Source organism: Sminthopsis crassicaudata, chromosome 4 (assembly GCF_048593235.1).
Source record: "Sminthopsis crassicaudata isolate SCR6 chromosome 4, ASM4859323v1, whole genome shotgun sequence".
Lineage (NCBI taxonomy): Eukaryota > Metazoa > Chordata > Mammalia > Dasyuromorphia > Dasyuridae > Sminthopsis > Sminthopsis crassicaudata.
In genome coordinates, this window is record NC_133620.1 from 377,340,336 (window position 1) to 377,351,827 (window position 11,492).

Genomic DNA, 11,492 nt, shown 5'->3' on the forward strand with positions numbered 1-11,492 from the left:
CCTTTTAACTCCTCATTTGGGACTTGGCCACACTCAGAATCATGGAAAACTGCTTTACTTCCAAAATCCTCAATTCTGAAATTTCCCTCTCTGATATTGTCTTTTTTATTCTCCTTTTCCCTGACTTCCCTTCCCTCTTTGCTCTTGTGATCTTTAATCTATTTTAGTCCACTCCATTCTCTCAGTTTCCAAATTCTGTTCTCATCTCTCTTTCAAAATTATTCATTTTAATCCCGTGAGTCAGCCATTTCACTAGAAGCCACTCCCCTACCCTTAAAATCCTTGCTTTCTTGCCCCACCACCTTTCCTCTACTGCCCACTTTCAAACCTGAATAACTTGTATAATCAGTCTCCCCCTACTCCTATTTCTTTGCCGCAGAAATTATGTTGGAAGAATCTAACGTCACTGAATCTGCTACAAATATATGCTTTCTCTTTCTACTGGGCTTTTAATGCTCTTTGGTGAGTCTTACTATATTGGAACCTCACATTCCCCACAATGACTTCTAACATATCCATCCAAAAGCCCCTAACTCTATCCGTTTTCCCCACTCTCCCTTGTTCTCATTATAAGATAACTTACAAGATTCTAGCCACTGAATTCCAACTACTTTAATCTATATTTGTGCCAATCATGCAGACAACAACCCATCACAACTCAGCTTGAGTACCTTATGTAACTTTTGTTTATTAACTTTTGTTGGCATAGGCTTTGCCTTCAGATACAACATGCTACAATAGAAAAAGTGCTAAATTTGACATCTCCATCTTTTTTTCCCTTGCCCCTCCATACCACTTCCTAGACTTCTCTTCTAGGCATAAATGTCAGATCCTTTAAGGGGAAGGAGTTGAGAACTTGCATTTCCTTCCAGGACCCCACTCTTTAAAAATTTCTAGGCTGGGCCTTTTAATTTAGGGGAAAAAAAGGAAGCAAAGAGGGAAGGAAAGGAGAGAGGGAGGAAGGGAGGGAGGGAGGGAAGGAAGGAAGGAAGGAAGGAAGGAAGGAAGGAAGGAAGGAAGGAAGGAAGGAAGGAAGGAAGGAAGGAAGGAAGGAAGGAAGGAAGGAAGGAAGGAAGGAAGGAAGGAAGGAAGGAAGGAAGGAAGGAAGGAAGGAAGGAAGGAAGGAAGGAAGGAAGGAAGGAAGGAAGGAAGGAAAAGGAAGGAAGAGAGGGAGGGAGGAAGAAAGAGAGGGAGGGAGGGAGGGAGGAAGGGAAGAAGGAAGGAAGGAAGGAAGGAAGGAAGGAAGGAAGGAAGGAAGGAAGGAAGGAAGGAAGGAAGGAAGGAAGGAAGGAAGGAAGGAAGGAAGGAAGGAGGGAGAGAGAAAGGGAGAGAAGGGAGGGAGGGGAGTCAACACATACTTCATTATATCCTGCCTGGATGCCCAGATTAATTTTATTGATTCTATTTCTATATGAAGGTAAGGGGGATTGTTTCCAGAGAAGCTAAGAACCTCTGCATTTTGATGCATATCTTTTCTTTTTCCGGGCAAACTCAACTTCCTTTCATTAACTGTTCAATGATTTGTGAATGCTTCATTTCATCCTAACAGCAAGCCTGAATTAACAAAGTTGTGGTATCAGAGCTGGCTCTAAAATATATTATTATCCAAATAGGACAACACAGTACTATTTATAACTTGTCATGTAAAAATGCATTTAACAAGCTACCGTGATAAGAGGAATAAAGGATGTCATCAAGGACACATATAATCAGAAAAGGAGGTACATCTAGAATAATTGAGTGGCAAGAAGAGCAACCACCAGGGACTTTTCCACTCCTGTCTCTCTCCTTACCTGTTCTGTTTGACTGCTCACAGGTGTAATAACCTGGAAGACAACATCTGCGTTCTTTTTGATAGGATGGCAGACTTCCAGGTTTTAGCATCTGCCAAGTCACTGGACTCTCCTAACCTCGAGGTCTCATCCTCTTCCCTACAGTTCGCTAAGTAACCTAAGGACCTTTATGCTTTGTCATTTACCCCACCACTGCAACCTAAGACTTCTGGTCTTTCCATCTGCTCTGAAGCAGTACTTTCTTTTAAGTGTTGTCTTTCCCAATTCAAGTGCATGTTCCTTAAGAGCAAGGACTGGCCTTTTCTATTTATAACCCCAGCACTTAGCATAACTCTCAGAACATAGTAAGCACTTGATTGTCACATTGAGTGCTATATTGGTACTTGCAAAGAACCAGAGAAATGTTTGTCTGTGCATTAGATGAATAGTCTATGAAGGACTGTGATTATATAAAAGCCTGAGAGTCAGTGTCACATAATGAATAGAAGAATAACTTCAGAATCAGGAAGATGTATATCCAAGCCCCAACTCTGACATGTACTGGCTCTATAACCCCCAGTTAAGTCTTAACTTCTCAGTTCTCACCAGAGTTTCTTGTATTAATAAAATCACAGGTCTAGACTAAAACAAAACATAAATAATACCACAGAATCCTAAAGAATGGACAGGTTTTGTTCTGTACCTGTGGAATAAGCATCCACATTGATATATTTAAACATCTAAATAAAATATAATATCACTATATATCATTCTTATCTTCTTCCAAATTTCTGCCTTGTTTCTAGTTTAATAGTTCAGAAGTTGAAAGGACACATATCTATAGTCATAAAGTAGAATATTATTCCAGAAAAAAATTCACGGGTCATTTAGTTGAATTACTTCATTTTAAAGGAAATTGAGACCCAGAGAAAAAGCTACCTAGGTTTGGAATTAGGATAGCTCAGAGTTCAAATTTTCTATTTAGCAATTATTAACTGTGGGACTCTTGAGCAAGTACCTTATGTCTCCCAGACTTGGTTTTTCCATCTGTAAAACGGGGATAATAATAGCACCTACTTCACAAGGCTACTGTAAAGATAAAAGAAGTTAATATACATAAAACACTGTGGAAATTTTATATAAATTATATAAACATTATATAAATTTTAGTTATTGTTATTATTAATTAGTAGAAGAATTAATTAGCAGTGAAATAAAAAGATTCTCCCCAGGTATGCTAACTCATAAAGCCATGGGTGTTACTTTCATTGGAGTTTTAAAATTCAGAAGCAAGAAATTAGGTTTAGATGAACTTATGGAGGAAAAGCAAGTATTCTAGAGTGCAGTGTTACACATCAAAATCAGCACTGTCTTTGGAGTGAAAGACCTAGGTTGAAATCCCAGCTCTTCTACTTATGATTGTATAATTTGTCTAGGATTCAGTTTCTTTATGTATAAAATGAAGTGAGTTGTATTAGATGACTTCTAATATCCCTTCTATTTATAAATATTTGTGGTACTATCCTAAAAGTAGCACAATATCTGGCCAGGCCCAGATTTGAAATAGATACAAATATAGTCTATTTGTCCTGGAAATGGGGTTAGTCTCTTTGGTTAGATTAGAATATTTTAGGTCTTTGATCCCATGCTCTGTAACTTGTTAAGTCTTTGTTCTATGAGTGTCAAAAAGTAGAGGAACAGACAAAGGCAACTTCTATTCTGGATCTGATTCTCAACAGCAGAGAGGACATGGCTGCTAGGATAGAAATCATGGATTCCTTGAGGTAAAATGATCCCTTTCTCTTACTATTTGTGGTAAAGGAAAAGAAGGAATATGTTTAGAGTATGGCATGTATCTTTTATTTGAAAAAAGCCGGGGGCAGCTAGGTGGCGCAGTGGATAGAGTACCAGCCTTGAATTCAGGAGGACCTGAGTTCAAATTTGATCTCAGACACTTAACACTTCCTAGCTGTGTGACCCTGGGCAAGTCACTTAACCCCAGCCTCAGTGGAAAAAAATAAAAATAAATAAATAAATAATTGAATTATTTAAAAAAAAAAAAGCCAATTTCAAAAATCTCAGAGATTAGAAAGGAAGAAATTCATAGACTAAAATTCTATAAGAAAAGACTATCTGGGGCAGCTAGTTGGTGTAGGGGATAGAATACCAGTCCTGATGTCAGGAGAACCTGAGTTCAAATCTACCTCAAATACTTAACACTTCCTGGCTGTGTGACCCTGGGAAAATCACTTAACCCAAATTGCCTCAGCAAAAATAAAAGACCATCTAAAAGGGATGAAAAATACTCAAAAATACAGTACACAAAAGAAACAATTCTGATGAGGAAAAATGAGAAAAGTTGTCTAAAGGAACAGATATTAATATACAGAAAATTTCTCAAAAACCCAGGTTATTTAAAAGCTCTGTACAGAAGATGAAAAGAAACTTACTATGGTTTAAAGAAGATAAATTTGAAAATATGGCATGGCCGTACATGTTTAACACTGGATTACTTGCTGTCTAGGGGAGGAGGTGGGGAGAAGAGAGGGAGAAAAAATTTGCAACAAGATTCTGCAAGGGTGAATGTTGAAAACTACCTTTGCATATATTTTGAAAATTAAAAAAATTTAAAAAAATAATAATGTAGTGAGCAAAATGAGGAGAAAAATGTTTGCAATGACAATAAGGTAAAGATAATGCATCCAACATTCTGGAAGACCGAGCTAAAATATGCTTCCCAGCACCTGACAGAAAGATGAAGGATTAAAAGTACAGAATGAGATACATTTTTTCTTGGATATTGACCCTGAAGAAAACTGCATTATGTGATTATGTATATTGGCAACAGGAGTTCTGTTTCCCTTTTAAGGAAAGTGAGGGTGGGAGAAAAGGGGGTAGATTTTTGCTGATTAAGAAAAATAAAATTAAATTTAAAAAAAAAAAGAAAAATATGGCATGGTCCAGAAAGAAAGAATTTATTAATCATTTACTATAAGTCAGGCAGTGTATTAATTTTTACAAAATTAACTCATTTAGTTCTTACAAGAACCATATGAGGTAGGTGCTATTACTATCTCCATTTTACAGATGAGAAAACTGAGGCAGGCAGCAATTAAATAACTTGTTCAGAAGCAATCAGCTAATTAAGTGCCTGAAGCTGGGTTTTTACTCAGGCCTTCCTTATTTCAGGCCTAACACACTGTAAGAATAGTATTAGGATTATTAAAACTCAAAATGAGCTGGAGGAAAGAAAAGCTTAGAATTTCAGAATTTCTTGTTAACAACAAAGTATTTTTAGTTCTAGTGGGAGAAAAAGGTGGATCAAAGAAAGAAAAGGATTGCTACTCTAAATGGATAGAACAATAATAACAAAAAAGGAAATAAAAGAGGGTCTGCAAGTTCCTGACCCGGTCTGCTAATATGATTTCAAGGGCTCCCATGGTCCTTTATATCAAGCAAAGTTATCTTTAACCATGTCTCATTATATTTCCTGGCCATCTCCTCCACATTGTTTTTCCATCCTCCTTCCTTTTCCTTCTGCCCCATTTCCTACTCTAGAACCATAATCATATCAGTAAAGCCAAAGTTACTGAAAAAAATGTGTCATTTTACTCTCCTATGAGTCCACATGTCATCTTTATAACTCATCAATTAAAATATTCTTCTTTGGCTACCATTTATGTGTTGTCAAAATGTAATATTTTTGAAGGCAGAGTCTGTCTTTACTTTTATACTGCTATCCTCAGCATAGTACTTGCTTGGTATATTGTTAATGATTAATAATTTCTTATTCATCCATTTATTTACTCAAAAAAATTACTTCCACCTCTAATGTTTTAAACATATTATTAAAGGAACAGTTAATGAAAAACCTAAAAAAGGAAGCTATGATCACAAAGTGCCAGCTTGGCTTCAACAAACAGAAGTCATGCTAGACTAATTTTTATAACTCTTGGATCAAAGGATCAATTGTATAGAACTGTCTTCTCAATGGTGAAGAATGATTAGTCAATGCCCCTGTATCATTAAGATTAGTAGAGTCAGTAACAGTGAGAGAAAAGAGAGATTCTAGGTTTCTCTGGTTTCCAGATTCCAGAAAAAAAAAGTGCCATCCCCAATCTCTTTTCAAGCTCCTGAATGGAGAGAATATTTTGGGAAGAAGCCAATATGAAGAAGAGTTGACAATCATTATCATGTCCCAATCCCTACCTTGTTAAACTTTGGGAAATTAACTGTTAGATGAAGTCTGAGACTTTCTTGGTTAAATTAAATAATCTTGCTCTCATTGGAGTGTCTCAGGGATTTATGCTATTTAACTTTTTAAATCAATAACTTGAATGAGAGTATATAGGAAGATAGATAGATAGATAGATAGATAGATAGATAGATAGATAGATAGATAGATAGATAGATAGATAGATAGATAGATAGATATGGATATCCTTTTCTCCCCACTTCAACCCTGTCAATGGAATTTTCTGCTATCTACCTGTCAGTCTTCTCACTCTGGAAATGGGTCTGCCTCTGCAGTCCCTTCTTATTTGATGATCTCCTGCCTGGGATTAATCAATGAAAGGATTTCTGAATATAGCTAGAATAGAGATATAGCTGGAAGAGAGGAAATATTTCCTACCTGAGCTCCATTTGCTAAAACTGTGATGGTTCCACTAACTGAGATAGGACAAGGTGATTGGTTCACACACACACATACACACACACACACACACACACACACACACACACACACACACACACACACACACACACAGTTGAGCATTCTCTGAGAGCACTGGCCTTTACCAGGTCAACAGAGATGAAAGAAGAGATATTGTAAAGAAGGCTATTGTCAGTGACCGTAAAAAGTTCCTAGTCTGATGAAGAATAACCAGAATATACAAACTCATAGGGAATAAGGGGAGGATATGGTGAATTAATTTTAAATTTTGTAGCTATCTCTCTTGAGAGTCCAGAGAAAAAATTTAGAAAGAATGCTTAGGAGCCAATTATATGGAAAAGGAACTTTTCTGTAGAAGAGAAGTATGAAGGGAGACGTGAAATTGAATCAGGATAAGAGGAGAGGAGCTTCCAGACAAGAAGAACAATCTGTTCAAAGGCATGGCAGAGACTGGAAGCAAGCAGGTTTGTCTGCACAGAACTGGCAGGGAGCTGAGGAATTCCTGAAGATGAGTTGTTAAACTGTGTCTACTTATGTCATTGAAGGAAGGACTAGAGACTGAGAATCTAGGAAGAAGGGAAGAAGCTGTGGCAAGGTTTTTGGCAGAATCAAAAGAGAACCAGACAATCAGGACTGAGAATGGAAAGAAAGAGATTCTGTTGGGGAAGATTTGAAAGGATAGTGATAGAGGAGTAGTGAGAAGAGCAGAAGAAGGAGCAAAGTCACAGGACGTCAGTCAAGGATCTAGTCAATGAGAGAAATGCAGAAATTAAAGGAGTATTTAGTATTTAGCAATGGAGAATGCATCTGAAGGAAGGGCCAGTGGGACATACAATTGGAGATCCCAGAATCACATAATGTTTAGCATTAGGAGGGATCAGAGCAAACAATCATACCCAAAAAAAGAATACTCATCAAAGCATAGCAAACAAATGGCCATCCAAAATCTAGAGGAACTAGCTACCTCCTGTGGAAAGCCCACTCCACTTGTGAATAGCTCTAATTGTTAAGAAGTTCTTCTTGACATCAAGACTGAAATTGTCTCTTTGCAACTTCTACTTAATATTCCACTGGGTCTATGCTCTTAATAGTCTGTTTTCTCCTCCTGAGATGCAGATCAAAACTAATCTTGTCTCTCCATCTTTTGTGACTCTCCTCTGTCTTCCCAAAATATCCAGCAGAAAGTTAGAAATGAGACCCAGTTTCTGGCCATCAGAGTGGAGATTTGGGAGTATAGAGATTCAACTCAATTCAACTGAAAAACCATTTATGAAATATCTACTGTCTGTTAGGCACTGGACACAATAGTTGAAATCAAGGGAGTGAATAGCTAAATAAACTCCCTTGGTTACATATTTCTGTTACATACTCTTGGAAATTTAGAATGACTATATGGAAAACATTACTTAGTTCAACCTCAATATTTTGTGGATCCAGAGATTAAAGCCTTTAAGGGAAGAGACAGTATACATTATAAAATGTAAGCGGTGAAATGGATTGAGCTCTGAACCTGGAATCAGGAAGAATTGAGTTCAGATCTAGCTCTGTTATTATCTGTGTGTCCCTGGGAAGTCTCTTAGGTATTTCTGCCTCAGTTTCTTGAATTATAAAATGGGAACAATAATACCTACCTCCCTAGGTTATTGTGAGGATCATATGAGATAGTATTTTTAAAGTACTTAGCATAGTGCCTGAATATAGAAGGCACTTAATAAATGTCTGTTCTCTTCTTCCCTCCACCACTATCATTCCCCCTTTTTAAAAATGATATAGAATTGAGAATAATTCCAGTTCGCCCAGTCACAATAATCCAGTGTTATTGGGTTGTAGATGTGTTTTTGTTTATAATCATTCTTGGAAACCTAAAAGTATGGAATTGAACTCTGCTAACATTTAAGTGTGTTAGTGATTTGAGGGCTCGATTTCAGGGTTATGTGGTGATTTAAAGAAATTGATTTAGAACTGAAGGTTTAGAGATGGAAGGGACCTTAGAGATCACCTAATTCAACTACCTCATTTTACGGATGAAGAAACTGATCCCTGAGAGGTAAGTGACCTGCCCCAGGGGTCACCTGATAGTAAGCAGCAGAAATGGAGTTGGAACCCAACTATCTGACTCCAATTCTGCTAGACCATGAAACTAGAAAAGAAAAAAGAAAAAAACAGGAAAGGAGAAAAACTGGGTAAACAGAAATCAAAGCAGTCTCTCTTAAACAGTTTTCCCAGGATTAGGTGCTCAGGAAAGGAAAATGTTATTGCATAGATTCAGGTAGAATCCACAGAAAGCATTGAGTTGCAGCAAGTGGCTGCAAAGAAAGCAATTTTCACCCATACATGAGGGGAATAGACTTTGTATCTTCAGGAGCCAAAATATATAAAGCTTTATCAATTCTGGGAGCAGAATGAGGAAATATAACAGAATGGGACTATAAAAGTCTGTTTTATGAGGAAGCCTTTTTCAAGGGAGCTAAAATGGAAAAAAAAAAAGAGAGAGAGAGATTATTCTGGTTACCTTTTTACAAAAAGTCTTTCAGAAATCAGCTGGCTACTTGTGGACTATGCTTGCCTGAGATATGGGCAGAACTTCAGTGGGATAGTGTTAGGGAATGTTACTTATAGGATATTCTTTTCTCCCATCTGTGAAGAGTGCTTTAAAAATTCTGGCCCCCAGCTCCATCTGGGAGCTGCTTTAGGTTACCTTGGGTTATCTTTTCATCACAATCTACCTAACCTTTCTACAGAAAGTCTTTCATGAAATCTAACTGAAAACTATCTTGCTGCTGCTGCTATTCCTTTAGCATTATAACCTTTCTACCTGGTGAAAGAAAAAAGTAGAACCAGAGAGGGATGCCACTGAATCATTTATGATCTGTCTTACTAATCTGCCCCCAGTTTCGTGCTTACTATTCCCCTGAAGCTGTGATTGTAGACTCACTCATCCGCTTGGGTGGAGCTTTCTAAGGTCATTTCTGCCCCTATTCGGGTAAGAGAGAATTCAGTACAAGCACTTGTAGATGGAAATGGATGTCTCTGTTTGATGTTCCCCCAGATCCATCTCCCAGGGGAAGGAGGATGTGTATCCTTCTTCAAACAAGCATCCTTCCTTAGCCTCTGTTCTTGTACCTTACTCTCAGTTTCTCTGGCAAAATATGCCAGTTACCTGTCCTCCCCTAAAGATTCTATTTTTATGTCCCTGGATGTCTGTCCCCTGAAAATCAGGAGCATTCTGCTTAATTAATTTCTCAAGCCAAAACATTCATTACCTTTTCCTTTCCTCAAGACTTGGGTTCAAATCCCAGTTCAAGCAGTTACTAGCTCTGTGACTTGGAGTAGGTTACCTATGCTTTCCTGACCATTGGTTTCCTCATTTTAATGAGGGAATTGGACTAATTATATCTAATTTTTCTCTCCTCTCCTTTCCTCCAATATTCTCAAACAAGAAAATCCAGTCCCCTGCACTTGCAAATTGTGTCTTCTATATCCAAAGGCTGATTTATGCCTGATCTAGTTTATAATCTAAATCATAATTTGTGATTTTGTCTTCCTTATGACACATTTGACTTGACATCACAAAATGAATACATGTAGTCATTGAAACAGAATAACTCAGTCCTAGGCAGATTTCAGGAAAACCTGGCAAGGCTTACATGAACTGATGCTAAGTGAAGTGAGCAGAACTAAGAGAACATTATGCACTGTAACAATAGGATTGTTACCAATTCTGATAAGACTTAGATCTTTTCCACCATACAATGATCTAAGACAATCCCAAAAGATTCATGATAGAAAATGCTATCCACATTCATAGAAAGAACTATGGAGTCTAAATGCAGATCAAATGCAGATCATTTTCACTTTTGCTATTTTGCTTTTTCTTTATCATGGTTCTTCCCTTTTGTTCTGATTTTTCTTTTTAACATGACTAATATAAAATATGTTTAATATGATTGTATATGTATAATTTATATCAGATTACTTGTCACCTTGGAGATGGGAGAGGGAGAGAGGAGAGAGGGAGAAAAAATTAGAACTGAAAATCTTATAAAGTGACTTTACAGGTAATTAGAGGAAAAAATAAAATACTATTAAGAAGTCTTGAAGAAAAAAGAGGAGGAAGAGAAAGAGGAGGAAAATAGAAGGAGGAGGGAGAGGAAGAGAAGAAAGAAAAGGAGGAGGAGAAAGAAAAAGAGGAAGAGAAAGAAAAGGAGGAGGAGCTCAAGAACAAGAACAAGAAGAGCAGAACAAAGCACTGAAAACCCGAGCATTTGCAAAGTTATACTTGAAAGTATTATTTGTTCTTTCCCTTCCCCCACTTAATCGCATCCCAGGTAGCTGCTGACCTGCAGACAAGGCTGTGCCCTTTGGTGATTCATTGGGCCCCTTTTTCATTATCTGAAAGGGTTTTGACCAGTCCACTTAGCGTTTCAAAGTTTTTGAGACTTCCACAGAATCATAAAAAATAGGAAGTAGATCTTTAATTTCATTGGTAGAGGTGGATATCTTCTTACCAGTGCTAACTGGCACCTCTCTGCAACTTTGTGTTTTTCAGTTTTCTAGAGAGGTCCAAGGGGTTACACCGCCAGTACCTTTCATTCGTAACTTGAACCTTGGTCTTTCCAAATTTGAAACCAACTTACTATATGCTACACAGTTCTACTTTTTTAAGGCTCATAGCCTTATAACTAGGAATTCAGAGTTTATCTAAGCCAACCAACTCATTTTGTACTTGAGAAAACGGACTCACTCTAGAAAGATTGGGTGATTTGTAGATGGTAAGTGGCAGAATCAGGATTCAAAATCAGGTCCTCTGACTCCAAAAATAAGATTTTCCCCAGTATACATAAAGATATACTGGGACTTACCCAGCTAGTCTTCTCCTTTATCTGTCCATCCATAGCATCATCCTAATACATACAACACACACACACACATACATACACACACACACACGTGCACGCACGTGCACTACCTTCCCTTCTCTTTCTACCAACTTCACTTTTGATGGAAACTTAAATAAGATCAGCTTCCAGAGAAGTTCACTTTAG